This window comes from Humulus lupulus, chromosome 3 (assembly GCF_963169125.1).
Source record: "Humulus lupulus chromosome 3, drHumLupu1.1, whole genome shotgun sequence".
Lineage (NCBI taxonomy): Eukaryota > Viridiplantae > Streptophyta > Magnoliopsida > Rosales > Cannabaceae > Humulus > Humulus lupulus.
In genome coordinates, this window is record NC_084795.1 from 162463062 (window position 1) to 162486766 (window position 23705).

A 23705-nucleotide genomic window follows, 5' to 3' on the forward strand; every position below is an offset into this window, starting at 1 on the left:
AACTGTTAGAACTCTGCTGCGATGTCACTCTAAAGATCTGCTCGCACAAACAGAAATGCCTCCAACGATGCTCCGGTGAACAATGAAGCCCCTCCAGTTCGCAGAAGGGGAGTGCGTGCTACTGCCAGCCACAACGCACTGCCGCCACCAGTTGACAACACTACGAAGATCGCCAGACTACGACAACAATTCGAGGAACTATTGCAGCAACAACGACAACAGGCTCAGCCCCAGACTCAGCCTCCGCCGCAGCCACAGCCGCAGCAAATGGCCTCAGCACCCCAACAAGTTGGTCCATATGGAGGATGGCCAGTGGCGAATTATGCGTCGTATCCAGTACAACACATGGAGCCAGTTTAAGAGAGATTCCGTAAGCAACATGCTCCAAAATTTGAAGGGACTACAGACCCCTTCGAGGCAGAAGAGTGGCTAAGAAACGTGGAGCCAATCCTGACGCACATGAACCTCAGCAATGCGGACTGCATATCCTGTGTTTCGTCCTTGCTCAAGAAAGATGTCAGGATATGGTGGGACTTAGTCCAGCAAATGCATGATTTTTCCACCATGACTTGGACTCGATTTGTGGAGCTATTCCACAAAAAGTACTATAATTCGGCTGTACTCGCTTCAAGAGTTGAGGAGTTCGCTGACCTGAAGCAAGGAAGTTTATCAGTGATAGAGTATGCTTGGTAGTTCGATTGATTGGATAAGTTCGCACTGAAAATTGTTCCAACAAACTATCTGAGGGTGTCTAAGTTCGTTAGAGGACTTCGACTGAAGATCGAGCTAGGGGTTAAGTTAGTAAACCCAGGAAATACTACTTATGCCGACGTTCTAGAAACGACAATAGAAGTAGAAAGGCTGCAGGCTAACGTTAGTAAGGAATAAGCTAGTAAGCCTGAGCCTAGACAGCAGGGTCAATCTCAGACAAATTGGAAAAACAACCACAACAACAACAACAACAACAATCAGTCCAGCAGCAACAACAACAACGGTCAGAAAAGAAGGCATCCTGACAATAAGCAGTCCGACAGCAATAAAAGGGCACGGACAACTAATGGAGGTAGTAGGTCGGGTTATGTAGAATACCCTCCATGTGCTAAGTGCCAAAGGAAACATCCTCGGGAATGCCGAGCAAACACCAAAGGATGTTACAACTGTGGTCAAGAGGGACACCAAAAGAAAGAATGTCCTCAGCTCAAGACACAAGGGAAAAAGGAAGATAAGATGATTCCTGCCAGGGTTTTTGCCTTAACCCAAGGAGAGGCTGATGCTAGCAATAAGGTGGTCACAGGTCAGGTTTCTATCCTCAAAATTATATGTTCTGTATTATTTGATTCAGGAGCCACTCATTCGTATATCTCGTTAGGAATGATAGAAAAACTAGACAAACCTTGTGAAAGATTTAGAACTAGGTTTGTAACCGAGTTGCCTTCGGGCAAAGTAGTTCTATCATCACGGATAGTACGAGGCGTACTGATCAAGATTGAGGGCGTAGAAGTAGAGGGAGACCTGATAGAACTGGAGATCAAGGACTTCAACATGATACTAGGCATGGAGTGGCTAGCAAAGCATGGTGCGACCATCCACTGCAACCGCAAGAAGGTGACGTTTGAGACTCCTAACGGCCATAAATTATGCTTCATGGGACAAGTTTCAGGACTACGCACACCGCTAATATCATCTCTAAAAGCTCAAAGGATGATGGAAAAAGGATGTCAAGTGTTCTTAGCCAGCATCACAGATGTGGTAAAGGAAACACCACTTAAGGTTGGCAACGTCTGCATTGTAAGAGAATTCCCAGAAGTATTTCCCAATGACTTGCAAGGGTTGCCGCCGACTCAGGAAATTGACTTCACGATTGAATTAGTACCGGGCACCGAGCCTATCTCTAAGGCACCATACCGGATGGCACCTACAGAACTCAAGGAGTTAAAGAGGCGGCTACAAGAACTCCTAGACTTGGGTTTTATTAGGCCAAGCCATTCGCCATGGGGAGCACCGGTGCTATTCGTGAAGTAAAAGGACGGAAGCATGTGGATGTGCATAGACTACCGCGAGCTGAATAAGGTAACGATTAAGAATAAGTACTCGTTGCCTCAGATTGATGACTTTTTTGATCAACTCTGAGGTGCAACCATATTTTCAAAGATTGATTTACGGTCCGGGTACCATCAGCTCAAGGTGCGGGGAGAAGATATTCCTAAGACAGCTTTTAGAACTCGTTATGGGCATTACGAGTTCTTAGTTATGTCTTTCGGTCTTACCAACACACCAGCCGCGTTTATGGACTTAATGAATAGGGTCTTCAAGGACTACTTAGATAAATTCATCGTAGTGTTCATCGACGACATCTTAGTATACTCCAAGGACAAAGTCGAGCACGAGGAACATTTGAGTTTGATTTTGTCACGACTAAAGGAGCATAAACTCTATGCCAAGTTCAAGAAATGTGAGTTTTGGCTTTCGCAAGTGGCGTTCCTCGGGCACATTATATCCAAGGACGGAGTTGCAATAGACCCATCAAAGGTAGAGGCCGTAAAGGATTGGCCAATACCAAAGAACGCATCCGAAGTAAGGAGTTTTCTGGGATTAGCAAGTTATAATAGGAGGTTCGTAGAAGGCTTTTCTAAGATAGGCACTTTGCTCACCAACCTGACCCGGAAATAGCAAAGATTCAACTAGAATGATAGATGTGAAGAAAACTTTCAGTTGCTTAAGGACAAGCTGTGCTCAGCACCAGTACTCTGTGTACTGACACCCAATGATAAGTTCGTAGTCTACTGCGATGCGTCGAAGCCAGGGTTGGGTTGCGTGATAATGCAGAATGACAAGGTGATAGCCTACGCCTCAAGGCAACTGAAGGAGTACGAGCAACGTTATCCAACTCACGATATGGAGTTGGCAGCGATGGTCTTTCCGTTGAAAATCTGGCGCCATTATCTTTACGGAGAACGGTGTTAGATTTATACAGACCACAAAAGTTTAAAGTACTTCTTTACTCAGAAGGAGCTCAACATGAGGCAGTGCAGGTGGTTAGAGCTAGTGAAGGATTACGACTGTGAAATATTATACAACCTGGGAAAGGCAAACGTAGTTGCTGATGCTCTAAGTAGGAAGAGTAATGGAAGTTTAGCAGCACTAGCAGGAATAGAAAAGCCGCTGCAACAGGAGCTAATCAATGCCAGAATAGAAGTAGTTGTCGGCAAGCTGGCTAACTTGTCTATCCAGTCAAATCTGCTAGAAGATATCCGGATTGGGCAAGGGCATGACGACACACTAGCGGCACATATGGATACAGTCAGAGAAGGCAAGGCCACAGATTTCTCAACATCAAATCAAGGATTATTGAGATATAAGGATTGGGTATGTGTACCAGATAATCAAGGGATTAAGATGGCGATTCTAGAAGAAGCACACAATACCCTGTACTCAGTTCACCCATGATCGACCAAGATGACTCACGACTTCAAGGCAATGTATTTGTGGCCAGGGTTGAAGAAGGACATAGCGAAATTTGTGTCTAAGTGTCTAGTATGCCAGCAACTGAAAGCAAAACATCAGCGGCCCGCAGGCTTATTGCAACCGCTTAGCGTACCAGAATGGAAGTGGGATGATATAGCCATGGATTTCGTGATAGGGTTTCCACAAACGAACAAGTAGCATGATTCCACTTGGGTAGTAATAGGTAGACTAACCAAGTAGGCTCATTTCCTGCCTGTTAAGACTTCATACACGGCAGACCAATATGCAGACATCTATGTCCAAGAAATAGTAAGGTTGCACGGAATCCCCAAGACAATAGTGTCTGATAGAGGATCAGTGTTTACATCAGGATTTTGGGGAAGTTTACAACAAGCCATGGGTACTAAGTTAAGTCTTAGTACAGCTTTTCATCCTCAGACAGATGGGCAGTCTGAGCGTACGATTCAGATTTTAGAGGATATGCTACGCGCGTGTGTACTTGATTTCGGAGGATCATGGAATAAGTACTTGCCGCTTATAAAGTTCTCTAACAACAATAGCTACCAGTCAAAGATCGACATGGTACCTTATGAGTTGCTTTATTGAAGAAGGTGTAGATCGCCGTTGCATTAGGACAAAGTAGGAGAAAGGCAGCTTCTCAGTCCTGAAGCTGTTAGAAAAGCTCAAGAAGCAGTAGTGCTAATTAGACAACATATGCTTACTGCTCAAAGTCGATAGAAAAGCTATACGGATGCTAAGAGACGTGATGTGGAATTCAAAGTCAGAGATCAAGTCTTCCTGAAGATATCTCCTATGAAAGGTGTGAAGCGGTTTGGGAAGAAAGGCAACATTAGTCCCCGATTTATAGGTCCTTTTGAGATATTGGACAAAGTGGGAGCAGTTGCATATAGACTAGCCCTACCGCCAGCCCTAGCAAATAGCCTAAACGTGTTCCACATCTCAATGCTACGCAAGTATGTGTCAGACCCATCTCACGTCCTCAAGTACGATATGATAGCACTCCAGAAAGACTTGAGTAATGAGTAACAACCAGTTAGCATCCTAGATAGAGGGGTGAAGCAATTACGGTCCAAGAGTATTCCGATAGTCAAAGTCCTATGGAGTAATAGTTCTGAACAGGAGGCAACGTGGGAGTTGGAGGAGGACATGCAAGGCCGGTATCCGTAATTATTTGGTAAGTAAATTTCGAGGACGAAATTCTTTTTAGTAGGGGAGAATTGTAGAGTCCAAGAACTTTACTTAGCTAGATAGATAGTAGTAGTAATAGTAATAGCTAGTAGTAGTTGTAGTTGTAGTATGTTTATTACTGTGGATTTTGGTTCGAGCCGGGACTTAGTTGGACACTCATAGCAACACTTGTAGATTTTATAAGTTTAACCTATAGTTTAAGAATATTAATTATAACCTAAGGTTTGATTAATATGACTGATTATGAAGATGATAATTATTATACTATAAGGTTTAGATACACCCAATAAGATATTAACACTTGTCATGTGTATGTTTAATGAGAAATTAAGTATTTTTGAGGAATAAGTATATTAAGAGTAATATTTGAAAATCCTAGAGTCTGCCAGCAGCTTTGAAATCGTTAAAGGACTTAGTCGAGGTTGTTTACTCAATTCAAATTAGGCTGAAAAAAGTGTAATTATGTGTATAATATTTCAGCGTATGTCGATATATCGCAGCTCTAGGGGGCGATTTATCGCCACACGGGGATACGAAAAACACGTAACTTCGCACGACAACTTCGAAGAGCCTCGGGAATATCAGTCTAGGTGATATATCGCCTAGCATGGGCGATATATCGGCTGTGGTGCATGATTTTTGAATAATTTAGAAACCGAGCTCATTTTAATCCTTAACCTCTTGATAAGTCCAGAATCTTTTTGACCGAGTCTTCTGCCTTTGCTGAACAATTATTCAAATATTTTTCAATTAAAAAGCCATTATTTTATTCAAGCTAAATGAAGATCTTTTCATTCTTGAACTCTATAAATAAGACCTAGTACCCAGCCATTTCTTCATTCATCAAGCTAAGTTCAGAGCCTACAAGCTGCTAGTATTACTTTAGAGTGTTAAACACTTAGGTTGGGGTTATAAGCTTTATCATTGTAAGCTTATCAAACACTTGGGAAGTAAGGTCCATAGTGCGTATTTCGGTTTCATAGTTCGGGTATAGCAATTTCAAAGGTATCCCTATTCTTAGTTCCTCTCTGTATTGTTTCATTAAGTTCTTATTGTTTTTCTCTATTCAATTCCTAACTCAGTATTCTTTATTTCTGGTTAGGCATCTAAGTTCTTTGAACTTGAGGTTCTCGTTGGTAAGTATTTTCTCGATGGTATAGTTCGTTCTTTTCATCTCTTTTCTTTTAGAATACTCACCTCTCTATTAATGGTTTTTAGGAGTGTTCCAAAATCCCGACCTTGTTCTCATCATCCCGGTATTTTGGTAAGGAAAATAGGATAGTTCTTATGTGATATGTGCTATGTTTATATAAAAGTGTTATGATTATGTTATAGTATGACTTTATGTGTTATGATATATGTAGGTGTGGGGCTTATAGTTGTTATATAGCAAACCCTATCACTTTTATGTTTTAGGGCTTATAGTTGCTATATAGCAAACCCCAACACTTTTATGTTTTTGGGGCTTATAGTTGCTTAACTAGCAAAAATCATTGTAGTTTGAGGTTTATAGTTGCTTAGTTATAAACCCCAATAGTTACCATGTACATGGGTTAGAATTATATGATATATGTTCATAGTTTATATTTGTGATTATGTTTCATGCTTGTAGTAGATTTTCCTTGCTGGGCATTAGGCTCGTTCCTTTATGTTTTATATGTGCAGGAAAATAGTTATGGCGGCAGGAAGGTTCTTGGAAGCTTGGCAATGTGTATTGAGGGAGAATGGAAATCGGTGGACTGCGTGAACGATTCGAGGATGAAGTTGTTTTAGTCTTTATAATTATGATTTCTATGTATTTCCGCACTTAATTTTGTAACCAATTTATTTACGTTATGTTCTATTTTATTTTAAAACAATGGGATCCCATATCCTAAATGAATTTTTTATGTATTTAACCTTTATTTTACAGTTTTTAATAAAGTTACGACTATTTTGTATGTAAGTTTTCTTATGATTAGTATCTATGAATAGTAGTTATTAATGGTCCAAAGTCTAGAATAAGTTGGGTCGTTATAGGTTTCTAGAAGCTCTAGACCCTTCCAGATCCTGCTGGAATCTCGTATTACTCAGTCAAACTTGTTTTATCATTTCAAATTAAGTTGATAATGTGCAATTACGTGTTTAAAATATTCACGTATGCTGATATTTCGTAGCCTAGGAGACGATATATCGCCACACGAGGAATACGAAAAACACGTGAGGTTCGCACAAACGCATCGACGAACCTTCAGGATATAAGCCCAGGCGATATATCGCCTACAATGGGCGATATATTGGCTCTCGTGTTACATTTTTAAATGATTTTGAAACCGAGCTCAATTCAACACTCAACCTCTTGATAAGTATCTGAACGTTTTGACCGAGTCTTAAGCCTCTGTTGAACGAATATACAAATATTTTTCAATTAATATTCATTATTTTTATTCAAGCTAAAAGAAGATCTTTTCACACCTTGAACTCTATAAATAGGACCTAGTACCCAACCATTTTTCTCATTCTTCAAGCTGTGTTCAGAGCCTTCAAGCTGCTAGTTTTGCTATAGAGTGATAAACACTTAGGTTGGGGTATAAGCTGTATCATCTTAAGCTTTATAAACACTTGAGAAGTAAGATAATAGTGTGTTTTTCTATATCGAGGTGTAGTTCAGTTCTAGTACATCCAAAGTTATTCCTATTCCTAGTTCATTTCTGTATGTCTCTTTAGTTTTCTTTACTCAAATCCTAACTCGCTGTTTTCTATTCTTGGTTAGGTATTTAAGTTTTTTGAACTTAAGGTTTCTTTTCGGTAAGTTTCATTTTTATGGTTTAGTTCATTTCTTTATCATCTATTTCTTTTAGAAATACTCACCTTCTTATTATTTGTTTTAGGAGTGTTCCAAATCCCGTCCTTGTTCTCATATCTCGGTATTGATAAGGAAAATAGGATAGACTTTTATATGCTTATATGATATGTTATGTTATCTTATGTTATGTTGTCTTATGTTACATTGTGTGTAGTATGTTTATAAACCTTGGGCATATGACTTGTATAGCTAACAAGCCCCAGTAAATTATAGGCATATGACTTGCTTGGCTAGCAAGCCCAACCAATCTATTGGGCATATGACTTGTTTAGTTTACAAGCCCCAAGTAGTATAATGGTCATTGTAGTAGTGTATGACATATGTTTGTAGTATATGATATAGTTTATGTGTATGTTTTATGTTTCTAGTAGATTTTCCTTGTTGGGCATTAGGATCATTCCTTTATTTTATGTATGAAGGAAAATAGTTATGGCGGCGAAAGGATTCTTGGCAGCTTGAGGTTGTGTATTGAGGAAGAATGGATTCGGTGGACTGCGTGAACGATTCGAGGATGACGTTATTTTTAGTCTTTTTAATTATGTTTCTATGTATTTTCCGCACTTGGTTTTGTAAACAATTTTAATTAAGTTAAAGTTAAGTTTTATTTTTCAAACAATGGGATCTCATACCCCAATTTATGTATTTCAACATTTAGCTTAGAGTTTTTAATAAAGTTATGAATGTTTCGTATGTATGTTTTTTTAAGAATAGTGTCTATGTATGGTAGTTTTAATGGTCCAAAGTATTAGAATTAGTTGGGTCATTACATCCAGGGCGTTACAAGTTAGTATCAGAGGAGTCTAGGTTTAAGGGTTCTTGAAGATTGGCTAGACATGTACATTCGCCGCTAAAGACAAGCTCGGCTTAGGGTTTGGTAATTGTGTATACATGTTTATATGCTCAAGTGACTGGAAAAAATTATGAATGCTGATATCTGTTTAATTAATAGGGAGCATGAGATACTGATAGGGCCTGGCCCTTGACTGTTGTGTGATGATATTGAGGCATTCTTATTAGCATTGTTATTGCATGTGGATGAATATTTAGATATACTATTATATTTTGATTGCTTGTGATTTGTTGTGTTTCAATGGTGATACATGGATGGATTGTTACCCTGTTATCATAGTCTGACCGCCGATTCGTTGATTGCAGATTAACTTGGATAGCTATGCATCCAAGACAATCTGTACGACTAGCTGGCATTGAGTCTGAGGTTAGAGATGATGACTAGGGCCAGAACCCTCCGCCAGTCCTTGAGAATTGGCAGCAGATTATGGCAGATATGCAAGCCCGACTTCAGAGCCAAGATGAGCAGATTCGACTTTTGAGACAGTAGGCTCCATCAGGGAATGCTGCATCTATTGTGCCACCTGTAGTGGCACTGGTTGTACAGCCAGTGGAGGTTAGGAATAGGTGGGAACCGTTGTATGAGCGGTTCAGGAGACAACATCCTCCAACTTTTGAGGGGGGGCCAGATCCACTAAAGGCTGAATAGTGGAAGAGTATGATTACTACTATTCTAGACTGCATGAGGGTAGAGAGTCATGACAGGGTGGCCTGTGCCGCATATATGCTGAGAGAGAATGCTCGCATTTGGTGGGAAGTGGCATCACATACCAGGGATATTACTACTCTGTGTTGGGATGGATTCAAGGATTTGTTCAGCCAAAAGTATTATAATGTTGCCATCAGGGCAGCAAAGGTGAATGAATTTGTGGGGCTGGTTCAGGGCAACATGACAGTTACAGAATATGCCCTGAAATTTGATAGACTTGCGAAGTTTGCACCGGATCTTGTGCCTACTGATGCAGCTAGGAAAGACAGGTTTATCAGAGGGCTTAATGATGTGATAGCCCAAGATGTGAGGATTACAACAGTGCCTGGGGGGATGACTTATGCTCAGGCTGTTGAGAAGGCTCTTACCGCTAAGGAAGCGGAGAACAAGATCTGGAGGGAGAGTGCTGCAAGGCGAGAGGGTCACAGAGTGGTGCCTCCCTATTCTTAGTCTGGTAGGGGCAGAGGCCCCAGTGATCTGAAGAGGAAGAGCCCTGATACTTTGACCATTCCTAGTCCGGATATGGAGGTCAGGGTACTAAGGGTGGCCGTCAGGAAGGTGGTGATACATGGAAGAGCTATCCAAAGTGCACGAGGTGCAGAAGACGCCATCCGGGCGAATGTTGGGCTAAGGCCTGTTATGTGTGTGGGGTGGTGGGACACCTTAAGATGCCCAACAGTGAAGAAAGGGGAACTAGGGAAGGTGGAAAACTTGACTCCAACTCGAGTGTTCACCCTGACGCAGGCAGAGGCCGAGGGTTTAAATGAAAATTTGTCTTTTTTGACCAAAATATTTTAACCTTAGTTCAATAATGGTTTAGCGACACATTTTCAACTAAATTACTTGATTAGCAAGTCTTGCACCTTTATTAATATACAGTGTAATGGTCTTGGTGATCTAGGGCGTTACACCTTAGGTTATAATAAATATTATTTCTATGACCAACTATATTAATCAAACCTTATGTTAAAATTAATATTTCTAAACTATAGGTTAAACTTATAAAATTCATAACTATTTCTACGAGTTTCCAACTAAATCTCGGCTTGAATCAATAACAACGAAAACTAAAATACTAAAAGCTACTACTACTACTACTATCTAGCTAAGTAAAATTCTGAGACGTTACAATTCTCCCCTACTTAAAAGAATTTCTTCCCGAAATTTACTTACCAAACAATTCTAGATACCGTGCTAGGATGTCTTCCTCCAACCCCCACGTTGCTTCCTGTTCTGAACTATTACTCCATAGGACCTTGACTATCAGAATACTCTTAGACGGTAATTCCTTCATCCCCTTCTCTAGGATGCTAACCGGACGTTCCTCATAACTCAGGTATTTCTAAAGTGCTAACGGATCATACTTGAGAATGTGAGATGGGTCTGACACATATCTACGCAGCATCGAGATGTGAAACACATTGTGGCTATCTGCTAGAGCTGGCGATAGGACTAATATATATGCTACTGTTCCCACCTTGTCCAATATCTCAAAAGGACCTATAAACCGGGGACTAAGTTTGCCTTTCTTCCCAAACCACTTCACTCTCTTCATAGGAGATATCTTTAAGAAGACTTGATCTCCGACTTTGAATTCCACATCTCGTCGCTTGGCATCCACATAACTCTTTTGTCGACTCTGAGCAGCGAGCATACGCTTTCTAATCAACTCCACTGCATCTTGAGCCTTTCTAACAGCTTCGGGTCCAAGAAATTATCCTTCTCCTACCTCATCCCAATGTAACGGTGATCGACACTTCCTTCCATAAAGTAACTCATAGGGTGCCATACCGATCATTGCCTGGTAGCTATTATTGTATGAGAATTCTATAAGTGGCAAATACTTACTCCATGATCCTCCGAAGTCTAGTACACAAGTGCGCAACATATCTTCTCAAATCTGTATGGTACGCTCGGACTGACCGTCGGTCTGAGGATGAAATGCCGTACTAAGACTTAGCTTGGTACCCATGGCTTGCTGGAAGCTTCCCCAAAATCTCGAGATAAACACTGATCTTGTATCGGATACTATGGTCTTAGGGATTCCATGCAGTCGTACTCTTTCTCTAACATAAATGTCTGTGTACTAGTCTGTATTGTACGTAGTCTTGACAGGTAGGAAGTGAGCTGACTTGGTGATTCTATCTACCACAACCCAAGTCGATTCGTGTTACCTATTCGTTCGTGGTAATCTTGTCATGAAGTCCATGGCTATGTCTTCCCACTTCCATTCTTGAATACTAAATGGTTGCAATAAGCCTGCAGGTCGCTGATGTTCTACCTTTACTTGCTGGCATATAAGGCATTTGGACACATACCCTGCTATGTCTTTCTTCATTCCCTGCCACCAATATAGTGCCTTAAGGTCGTGAGCCATCTTGATCAACCCCGGGTTAACTAAGTATGGGGTAGTGTGTGCCTCTTCTAAAATTTTCATCTTAATTTCATAATCATTCGACATGCACACCCATCCTTTATATCTCAAGAACCCCTGTCCTGATATAGAGAAATCCATAGTCTTGTCTTCTTTGACCGCAGCCATATGCGATACTAATGTGTCATCATGCCCTTGCCTAATCTGTATATCTTCTAATAAACTCAACAGGATGGACAACTTAGCCCGTTGGCCCCTGACTAGTTCTATTCCAACATTAATCAGCTCTTGCTGAAGCAACTTTTCTATTCCGGATAATGCTGCTAGATTTTCGTAACTCTTTCGGCTTAACGCATCTGCAACTACATTTTCCTTTCCTAGGTGGTATAGGATTTCCCCGTCATAATCCTTTACTAATTCTAACCACCTGCGCTGCCTCATGTAGAGCTCTTTCTGTGTGAAGAAATATTTTAAGCTTTTGCGGTCCGTATAAATCGCGCACTGTTCTCCATAAAGATCATGGTGCCAAATTTTCAATTCGAAGACCACAGATGCCAACTCCATATCATGTGTTGGATAGCATTGCTCATATCCTTCAGCTGCCTTGAGGCGTACGCTATCACTTTGTCATTTTGCATCAGCACACAACCCAAACCTTGCTTCCACGCATCACAATATACTACAAACTTGTCGTTGTGTGTCGGTACACAAAGTGTTGGTGCTGACCATAGTTTATCTTTAAGCAACTGGAAGCTTTCTTGACATTTCTCCGTCCAGTTGAACTTTTCTTGTTTTCGGGTCAGGTTGGTAAGCGGAGTAGCTATCTTAGAAAAGCCTTCTACAAATCTTTGATAATAGCCTCCTAGCCCGAGAAAACTTCTAACCTCTGACGGATTCTTAGGTCTTGGCCAATCCTTCATAGCCTCTACCTTAGCTGGATCTACAGCAACTCCATCTTTGGATACTATATGGTCGAGGAACACTACTTGTGATAGCCAAAATTCGCATTTCTTGAACTTGGTGTAAAGTTGATGCTCCTTTAGTCGCAGCATGGTCAATCTTAAATGTTCCTCGTGCTCGACTTCATCCTTGGAGTACACCAAAATATCGTCAATGAACACTAGGACGAATTTGTCCAAGTAATCCTTGAAGACCCGATTCATTAAATCCATAAATGCGGCTGGAGCATTGGTAAGACTAAAAGACATAACTAGAAACTCATAATTTCCATATCAAGTTCTAAAATCTGTCTATGGTATATCCTCTTCTCGTACCTTGAGTTGTTGATAACTGGAATGTAGATCAATCTTTGAAAATACTGTCGCTCCTCGGAGTTGATCAAATAAGTCATCGATTTGGGGTAGCGGGAACTTGTCCTTAATTGTCTCCTTGTTCAGCTCACGGTAATCGATACACATCCGCATGCTTCTATCCTTCTTCTTCACAAATAGAACCGGTGCTCCCCATGGCGAATGGCTCGGTTTGATGAAACCCAAGTCTAAGTGTAACGACCCAAACTCGCTAATAAGGCTTAAGGGCCTTGATTAGTGCGCCTGAAGGGCATAATGGGAATTGTGTGTGGTTTTAATGATTAAGATGCATGATTATGATTTAAAGCATGTTATATGACTATTTGAATATTTGAGATGCATGACTATGTGTACTAGTATGCATGTAGGCCCTGACTAGGTTAGAAGGACATGACCGTAATTTTGGCCATTATGGGCATAACTGCTTTGATATATGTGATAATTGTTGAGACCACATTATTATGTGGATATATATCTGTGATTTGTGACTCGAGATGATCCTAGTGAGCAAAGTAGCGAAAAGGTCATGGCGGGGATTTATACCCGGCTCGGGGTGAGCTTAGGGGTATAAATGGGAATTTAGTGAATATACTGGAGTCTATTCTGACATTGAGGAATATTAGTGGTGATTAGTTAGGTATCGGGAGTTAAGCGGGAAATATTAGAGACACTCGAGGAGTTAGCGGGAATTGGGTAAAATGACTAGAATGCCCTTAAGTGGATTAAAGGGTTAGGAATAAAGGGGAGGGCATTAAGGTCATTTGGCTTTCTAAATATGGGAATTACTGAGACTTTATGTTAGTGGGAATTGTAGAGAAGTGTAGAAGTCTGAAAAAGAAGGAAAAGGAAGGGAAAAGAAAGGGAGAAAACAGAGAGAGTTTCCTAGGTCAGTTTATATTTCCTTCATCTATTTCTTGAGGATTTCTGGAGCAAAGCTCAGAGGAGAGCTGGGATAAACTAAGCATCAAGGATTATAAGCTGAGTTTGGGGAATTGGCAGAGGTTTAGCAAGGATTCACTAACTTGAGGTAAGACTTTAGAGTTCTTCAGTTTCTGTTTCTGGTTTTTGAGCTATGGTGTTTAAGTTGAATTGGATGGAAACTTTAGGGAATTCAGACCTAAGGCTGAGGAGGAGCAAGCCAAGGGAGTCTAGAGGCAACTTGTGGTCGAAATCCCATCAAAGGTATAAATTCTAAGCTCTAACTTTGTTGTTCAACTGGTTTCTACTAAGTTTTAGTGTCTAGAAGTGGCTATGGTGAATTTTGAGTTTGGGGATGCATGTGCTTGAGTTCTAGGTATTTGGGGTGCTTGGCATGAGTGGAGTATGGTCATAAGGTTGTTTTTGAGTTTGGGAAAGATTTGGAAGAGTTTTGGTTGAGGTTGGTTCGAGGAAATCGCAGAAAGGGGAAACTGATGCTGGTCTGTCTGTGACTAGCGCTACAACGCTAGGCCTTTGGTGCTGAGAGGATTTTACTTCTGTTTGTAGCGCTATAGCGCCCTCCCATGAGCTCTGTAGCGCTACCCTGTCTTTTGAAGGGGATTTTAGGGTTATTTGCAAGGGTTTTTTACCAAGGGTTTGGGGTTTGGTTCCCCCACCTTGTTTGGTGGAACTAGGACTTCCCGGGGGCTCGGGATTAGCCCCGAGGCTAGGTTTTGGACTGGAGGATTGATGATGACTTTGGCCTATGGTTGTGTTTAGGTGAGCGCTAGGGTTCGAGAGGGATCATGCTCAAGGAGTCGAGGGATCAAAGCTAGTGAATTGAAAGGGAAGAGAAATGCACCCGGTTGTATGTTTATGATGGGACTAAGTGCTCCCGATACTTGTATCTTGTCACTGATGGTATTATGCCATGGGACATGTAAAAGTGGCCTAAGAGTGTCGTAAATTATATTTTCGCACAGGGCGCGGCTTGGACACTGGTGGCCGAGGACATCTTAATATTCACTGAGCTCAGTTTAAGCGGGCCGGAGTCAATGGGATAACGGAGGGAGCAGCCTGAGAGCACTAGCCCTAGTTATCGTTTGTGCAGTGTTGTATGATATGAGTTGATATGTTTAGCATGTTGAATACGTGATTATACTGAATGACTATATGGTTGAGATTATGTGATGCAATGTGAGATATTGATTTGTTTGTTGATTGCTTATGCTCTGTTGTTGTGTTTTCTTGCTGGGCCTTGGCTCATGGGTGCTACATGGTGCAGGTAAAGGCAAAGGCAAGCTGAACCAACCTTGAGATGGAGGGCCGTGGGGTGGAATGTACATAGCCAGCTGTTCGATCGCCATGGTCGAGGAGTGGGTCAGGACAGGGATTGCCTAATTGTCTGTTTTGCCTTAATATGGCCTGATATTGTGTATAAACCTTGTGCCTTTTGTAAACAGTCTTTAAACTTAATAATTTTGGGATCCCGTGTAAACAGATGGTGCTCCTTAATGAAAATGTGGCTTTTGAGACCAAAACATTTTTAACCCTAGTTCCTTTATAGTTTCAGTGACATGATTTTAATTAAATGACTTGATTAGCAAGTCTAGCACTTTATAAACACACAGAGTAACAGTCTTGGCTATCCAGGGCGTTACACTAAGAGTTCTTGTAACAACGTTTTCAACTCCTTGAGTTCAGTAGGTTCCATCTGGTATGGTGCCTTTGAGATAGGCTCGGTTCCCAATACTAGTTTTGTAACGCCCTGGATAGCCAAGACCGTTACACTGTGTGTTTATAGAAGTGCTAGACTTACTAATCAAGTCACTTAGTTGAAAACGTGTTACTGAAACTATAATGGAGCTAGGGTTAAAATATTTTGGTCTCAAAAGCCGCATTTCTTCTAAATAAATGTTTTCTGTACACACGGGATCCCAAAAAGTATAATGATTAAAGGCATTTACAAAGATTCAAGATTTAAATACAGTAATCAGCCATTCTAAAGCAAAACAGACTGTTAGGCATTCCCTATCCTGATCCACCCCTCGGCCATGGCGGCCGAACAACTGGCTATGTACATTCAGCCCCGCAGCTCTCCGTCTCAAGGTTGGTCCAACTTGCCTTTGCCTTTACCTGCACCACATAGCACCCGTGAGCCAAGGCCGAGCAAGAAAACACAATTACAGAGCATACACAGTCAACAGGCAATCCAATATCTCATATCACATAGGCACGTTCTCAATCATACAAGCATATATGATAAGCAAGTATTCAACATACTAAACATATCAACTCATATCAATCACCAATTTACAAATGATAACTAGGGTTAGCGCCCTCAGGCCGCACCCTCTGTTTATCCCACTGACTCCGGCCCGCTTAAGCTGTCCTTGGCTACCAGTGGCCAAGCCGCGCCCTGTGTGCAAATATTGTATACGACACCCTTAGGCCGTTTAACACATGTCCCATGGCGTAATACCATCTATGACATTATACAGATATTGGGAGCACTTAGTCCCATCTCAAACATTTAACCGGGTGCAGTTTTCTTACCTTTAAGTTTGCTAGCTTTGTTCACTTTGATCCTTGAGCACGATCCCCCTTGAGCCCTAGCGCGCACCTAGTCACAACAACAAGGCAGAACCATCACCAAACCTCAAGTCCAAAACCTAACCTTGTGACCAATCCCGAGCCCTCAGGAGGCTCTAATTCCACCAAACGGGGTGGTGGAATCAAACCCCGAACCCCCGGGCAAAAACCCTTGAAAATAACTCAAAAACCCATTTCTGGAAACAGGGTAGCGCTACAGCGCTCTAAGGAGGGCGCTACAGCGCTACAAACAGAGCCCAAAACCTTCCCAGGACAAATGGCCTAGCGCTACAGCGGCCAAAGGCTAGCGCTGTAGCACTAGTCACTGACAGCCAATACTGCATTTTTCTTTCATGCGATTTCCCCGAGCCAACCCTTACCAAAACTCTTCCAATCGTCAACCAAACTTAAAAACAATCTTATTAACATACTCCACTAATCCCAAGCATCCCAAATACTCAAAACCCAATCACATGCATCCCTAATCTCAAAATTCACCATAGTTGATCCTAAACTCAGAAACTCAGCAGAAACCATAGAAATCTCAGAGTTTGAAACCAAAGTTCCTTACCTTTAACTGGAGAGTTGATGTTAGGATATCCTCTACTCTTCCTTGGCTTCCTCCTCCTCAAACCCTTGGCCCCAATTCCCTAGAATTCCCCATCAATTCAGCTTAGATACCTTAGTTAAAAATCAAAACCAGAACTAAAGAAACTTCAAAGTCTTACCTCAAGTGGAAGGTTTGTTCTTGCTAAACCCTTGCCAATTCTTCAAGCCTAACGCAGAAACCTTATGGCTCAACTTGATCTAGCTCTCCTCTAAACTTTGCTCCAAGAACCCTCAAGAAAATTGTGGAGAAAAGCCTAAACCGACCTTGCCTTTCTTCCCTTCTTTCTCTTTCTTTTCTTTCCTTCTTTTTCCTTCTTTTCTTTCTTTTCAGACTTCTATTTTATTCTACAAAATCCACTAAGCATAAAGCCTCAGTTATGCCTATCCTTATCTTCCAAATGACCACAATACCCTTCCCTTTAACTCTAACTCTTTTAATCCACCTAGGGGTATTTTTGTCATTTCACCCAATTCCCGCTAATTCCTCGAGTGTCTCTAATATTTACCGCTTACTTCCCGATAATTAATTAATCACCAATTATATTCCTCAATGTCAAAATAGACCCCAATATATTCTATAAATTCCCATTTAGACCCCCAGGCTCGCTCCGAGCCGGGTATAAATCCCCGCCGTGACTTTTTCGCTAACCTGCTTGCTAGGATTGTCTCGAATCATAGATCACATATATATCTACATAATAATGTGGTCTCAACAATTATCACATATATATACAGTTATGCCATCAACGACCAAAATTACAATTATGCCCTTTCTAACCTAACTAGGGCCTACACGCAAGCTAATACACATAGTCATGCATCTCTGATATTCAAATCATCATATAGCATACTTTTAATCATTAAATCACATATATTCCAATTTTTCCCTCCCAACACACTAATCAAGGCCCTTAAGCCTTATTAGTAAATTTGGGTCATTACAAGTTTAATTGTGAAGTCAATTTCCCGAGTAGGCAGTAACCCTGGTAAGTCATCAGGAAATATCTCTGGAAATTCCTTTATAATGAAGACGTCTCCAACCTTTAATGGTGTTTCCTGTGCCACATATGTGACGCTTGCTAAGAATGTGTGATATCCTTTCTCTATCATCCTCTGAGCTTTGAGAGATGAGATAAGCGATGTTCGTAGTCCTGAAACCTTTCCCATAAAGCATAGTTTCTGAGCGTTAGGAGTTTCGAACGTCACTTTCTTGCGCCTACAGTCAATGGTTACGTCATGCCTTGCTAGATGGCCCAGTATTACATCGAAGTCCTTGATCTCTAGCTCTATCAAGTCTCCTTCTAGTTGTGTGTCCTCGATTTTGATTGGTACCCCTCGTACTATTCGTGAAGATAGGACTACTTCGCCCGAAGACAGTTTTGTCAGAAACCTAGTTCTAAATCTTTCACAAGGATTGTCTAATTTTTTTATCATTCCTAACGAGATATACGAGTGTGTTTCTCCCGAATCAAACAATACTGAACATATATTCTCGAGGATTGGAATCTGACCTGTGACCACTTTATTACTAGCTTCAACTTCTCCCTGGGTCAAGGCAAAGACTCTGGCAGGAACCATCTTGTTGTCCCTCTTTTCTTCTTGTTTGAGTTGTGGAAATTCCTTCTTCTAATGACCTTCATGGCCACAATTGTAACAACCTTTGGTGTTTGCACGACACTCCCCAGGATGTCTTTTCTGACACTTGGAGCATTGTGGGTATTTTACATAGCCTGATCTATTACTTCCATTGCTATTTCGTGCTTTTTTGTCACCGTCGGCTTGCTTACTATCATGATGCTTTCTTGTCTGGATGTTATTGTTGGGCTGGTGGTTGTTGTTATGTTTCCGACCATTCTGCTGCTTGGGTTCAGACTTACTGGCCTCCTCCTTACTAACATTTTCCTGGAGCATTTCCACCTCTATAGTCGTTTCTAGAGAATCGTCATAAGAAGTGGTTCCAGCATTTGCAAGCTTGACTCCTAGCTCAATCTTGGGTCTGAGTCCCCTGGTGAACTTGGTAACCCTTAAGAAATTGGTTGGGACCAACTCTGGTGTGAACTTGGCTAGTCGATCGAATTATTGAGCGTACTCGGCGACTGTCAAATTTCCCTGCTTCAGACTGGAAAATTCTTCCACCCTTGTAGCGATGAGTACCGAGTTGTAATAATTTTTGTGAAACAGCTCCACAAATCTATCTCGAGTCATGGTGGCGACGTCATTAGTCTGCTGTACTAAATCCTACCAGATTTTGGCATCCTTTTTCAAAAGAGACAAAACGCAAGATATGCGATCCTCGTTGCCGAGGTTTATGTGTGCAAGTATTGGCTCTACTTTTCTAGCCATTCTTCTGCCTCGAAGGGGTCGGTTGTCCCTTCAAAGTTTGGAGCGTGTTGCTTACGAAAATGCTCGTAGACTAGCTATATGTGTTGAGCTGGGTAAGGTACATAATTTTCCATCAGCCATCCCCCATACGGATATCCTACTTGCTGAGGTTCTTGAGTAGCTGGCTGAGGCTGCGACTGGGGCTGAGGCTGTGGCTGTTGTCATTGTTGTTGCAGCAGTTGTTCCACTTTTTGACGTAGCCGGATAATTCCAGTGGTGTTATCCACCGAAGGTGGTGCATTTCTATTGGCAACCGCGGTAGTAGTACGTGATTCCTTTCTTCGGATTGGAGGGGCTTCATTAGTCTCATTGGCGGTGCTGGACTTAGAACATCTTTATTATTTTCTATGTCTGTTTCTAACCATTTTTTATGGGAAGTCCAGTGGGAACCTTGAAGATAATCGGTGGCTTACTAGCCATACTTGATCCTGCCTCTTCTTGAATAGTGGGAAGCTGTTGTGGAGGATGTTTTGGGTCTTGTGGTGGTGGACAAGCTGCTGAAATCCTCTTTCTCTTTAGTCTCTTGGAATCCTTCACAATAAACATAGAAAAGTTAGATAAAATATCACAAAATACATTCAATTTTCTATCAAAACTTTTGTTACCTGTTCATGATCATGAGTAATAATAAGATGCGATGGCCAAGCAACATAACTGTTGAACACATAAACCACAATAGTCATCTCATCCCCAACTGAGACAGGTAGTTTTGCACTCCCATCTACAAATTTATCAACAACCACGCGATAGTTACCAAGTGCTAAACTTTTTCCATGTACATTGCCTTTGGTAGCCACCACCCGTCCAAGAGGCACAACATCACCACCTTGCCCAACGTATAATTTGCACTTAACATCTTTCTACAATGATGTTATAGTTAGTATAAGTTAAATAATCATTTCTTAAACAATATAAGAGAATTTACCTTTAGTGGCTCAGGATGAATAGAAGATGAAGGTGTAGATGTCTCATACAAAAGACTAGTGTCAATCGGTGCCTGAACTTCTGGAGTAGTGTCAATTGGTGCCTCAACATCTGGAGTAGTGTCCATCAGTGCCTCAACTTTTGGAGCAGCGTCAATTGGTGCCTCAACTTCTATTTTATTGAGTCTAGAATGGCTACCAAAGCTAGATTGACTACCAAAGTTAGCTTGCATATGTGCCATCTTGGTTGAAAATTCTTCAAGCTTGGACATGAATGATTCTTTCAACTTTTCAATCTCCTCCCTATGTCGTATGTTGGTTTGTTGTTCAAACTTAATTTTTTTTTCTGCAAGCCTCTTAGAACCCCCCCCCCCCCCCAACAGGCTTATGAAAGTGGTCTCTTTATGTGACACCTCAACTCTGGCCTCGAACTCGACCGGGGTACTCAGCAGTACCTAACACTTGTGTTAGGATGTCATTTGTTCCGATCTCAATCAGTTTGCCCTTTTTTCTTTGCGCATGCATGTCTTGTTCAAATTACATTTAAATTGTCTCCAATGTGTACCTAACATTCAAATTACATTTGGATGTCCTTCTCTTGAAAAATTATTTCCAATGTGTTTCTTCTATATGATAGCTTGGTGGAGGTTTATCAAGACCACGAGGGTTTGCTTCTAAAAGAGATGGATCATTAAGGTAAGGGACTATAAACTTCTTGTTCAAATTACATTTAAATTGTCTCCACTTATTACCAACAGAGTCAATAATATTTTTTCGCATATTCTCATCTAGGTGGAAAGCTAGCTGCAAATAGTTTAAGAAACTTTGTAAGCAAAAGAAAATATAAAACTCATCAATTTATTTCAAAACATAGTGAAATGTCTTACATTGACATCTTTCCATAAGCTGTCCAATATAGATTTAGGAACGTTGCACTAATTGCCAATGTTAATTGGCACCATACTTTTGGCTTGCATTCCTAAATAACATTGAAGCTCTCTGTTTGGGGTCCCGATTGATTGCCCCCCGCTATTGAACCTCAAATGGCGTTTGATTCCTTTAATTTTATCTGCTATGATCCTCGTCAATCGCACTATGCCTCGTGTCCGCTTATGTTTTTTCTTTTTCTCTTCTTTTTCTCTTTATTATTATCCTCCTCCCCGTGGTCAACATCCATAGAACCACCATCAGTATTCTCATCGATGGAATCAACATCAGCTTACTATCATCACCCTCTAGGTACTCCTCAAGATGCTCATCAAATGGGTCCATGATCCTGTCAACATATGAAACACAAAAATTATTATATGTAAAAATAAATGACGTAAATTTTTAAGTAAAAGAAAATATTAAGATCAACAAAGAAAATTTATAGTAAAAGATAATATTATATGTCATTCATAAAGATGAAATCTTACTATCCAAATTCCATCACCATATTTTCGTACATATGGCCCAACAGTTGCTTCAACTCCCTCAAACTCAGGGATTCACCAAAGTCATGTTGTTGATCTCCATCATGCACTTTGTTTGTCTCTTGGTTGTGAAGCAAGCCCTATTGACCATCTTGATGAAGTAGGATCCTCAACATAAAACACTTGTTTAGCTTGACTTGCCATTATAAATGAGTCCTTTTTATGTCCTATTTTATTCAAATCAACTTTAATGACCTAACTTTTCTTTCTCCACATCGTTTTTGCTGTCTACCCAATCACACTTGAACATCGGCATCCTAAATTCACGATAATCAAGCTCCCATATTTCTTGGATGACACCATAAAATTTCATCTCACCATATATAGGGTTCTTGTCACGTGCACTAGAGACTTGTAAGGTTTGAGCTACAATACTTACACCACTATTTTGGGTGACCCTAACATCATCACGAACTTTAGTGTTAAACCTACAACCATTAATTATAAACACATTGTGCTTAATTGCCAATCGAGTCAGACCTAATGAAAGCCATCTCAAAGTTTCGGTAACTTCATGCAACTCATCGGTCAACTCTTTTTGAATCTACATTAATGAATAATACCTTAATTACATTTATGCAAACAATCATTAAAAATAGTTTATATTGGAGTTGTCATTTTAAAGTAAAATATCACCTTATCAAGAAACCAATGTCAAAAAGTACGATGATACTCATCTTGAATCTGCTTTCTAGATTTTGTTTGATTTTTCTTATTTAGATATTGCAAATGTTCTCTGTATTGAATAATATTGTTACTACAACATAATAATTACTAACATTATTTGTTCAATTTAAGAAAATTAATTTAAATAATGTACTTACTCTATATAAGGTTGAACCTCAACTGTATTCTCCAAGATATTTTGACGAGCAACCTCCCAATCTTCTTTTTCCATTAAAGTAGGTTTTCCATTGTTGATACCCTTATTTTCTACAACTTCCTCTCTTGCCCTTATTGGAATTCCAATTGAGTCAACATCGACCATATACTTAGAACATAATTCAACTGCTTCTTCAGCTATATAAGATTCAACTATACAACCCTCTGGACGATTTCAATTTCGTACATAACCCTTGTAAACTTTCATCAACCTATTGAAAGGGTGACTTCTCTAACCAGATGAACTGTCAAATGAACCATTATATCAAAGAAAGATGGAGGAAAATATTGTTCGAACAAGCACAAAGTCTTCACAATTTCTAACTGAATAACCTCCAACTTTGATACGGCAATAACTTTAGAGCAAAGGGCATTAAAGAAGAAACACATTCTGGTTATAGCATTTCTCACGGCGTTTTCTAATAAGCCTCGAATAGCTTTTGGAAGCATTTTTTGCATTAAGACATGATAGTCATAAGACTTTAGACCTTGGAGTCTACAATCTTTCAAGGAAACCAAATTTTAAATATTCGATGAAAAACCATCTGCCACCTTAATCTTTGCCAATGTTTCACACAATTGGTGTTTCTCATCTTTTTTTAAGGTGTAACATGATAGAGGTAAATATGTTTGATTCTCTTCTACTTTAAAAGCCAGCTCTTTTTTTGATTCAGACATTAGAACAAGATCATGACGAGCAGATATACTATCTTTAGTTTTTCCAGGAATATTGAGTAAAGTTCCTATCAAACTATCACATGTTTTTCTCAATATTCATGACATCGAGATTGTGTCTAACTAACAAATGTCTCCAATACTCCAAGTAAAAAAAAAAAGAGTTCTTTTTCCAACATGTAGTATTCAAAGAATCATCATTGCTCACTTGATGTTTCTTGCTACGTTTTCATTTCTTACTCATCTTACTTTTATCCTTTGATTTGACCCTGCCTTCAATGTCTTCACATTCTTCAGTATTTGTGACTGGTTTTCTGAATCTATTATTTATCGAACGAATCTCTTCATAAATCTCTTCACCAGTCATTATTGGTGGAGGTCCTCGTAGTTCTTGCTTACCATTAAAGGCTTTTAGTTGATTACGAAGTATATTTACAAACCTTCTATGCCCCATGTAATAAGTATATTTACAAAACTTCAATCTTGTT

General features: G+C 40.4%; 1 long non-coding RNA gene across 1 annotated transcript; it reads right to left on the bottom strand.

Annotated features, from left to right (window-relative positions):
• Window positions 1–20996: 20996 nt before the first annotated feature.
• On the bottom strand, window positions 20997–22971 carry LOC133821425 (uncharacterized). Its single transcript, XR_009887563.1, has 2 exons — window positions 21604–22971; window positions 20997–21461 (listed from the first exon to the last, which is right to left on the bottom strand). It is a non-coding gene; the product is annotated as an uncharacterized LOC133821425 (long non-coding RNA).
• Window positions 22972–23705: the final 734 nt, after the last annotated feature.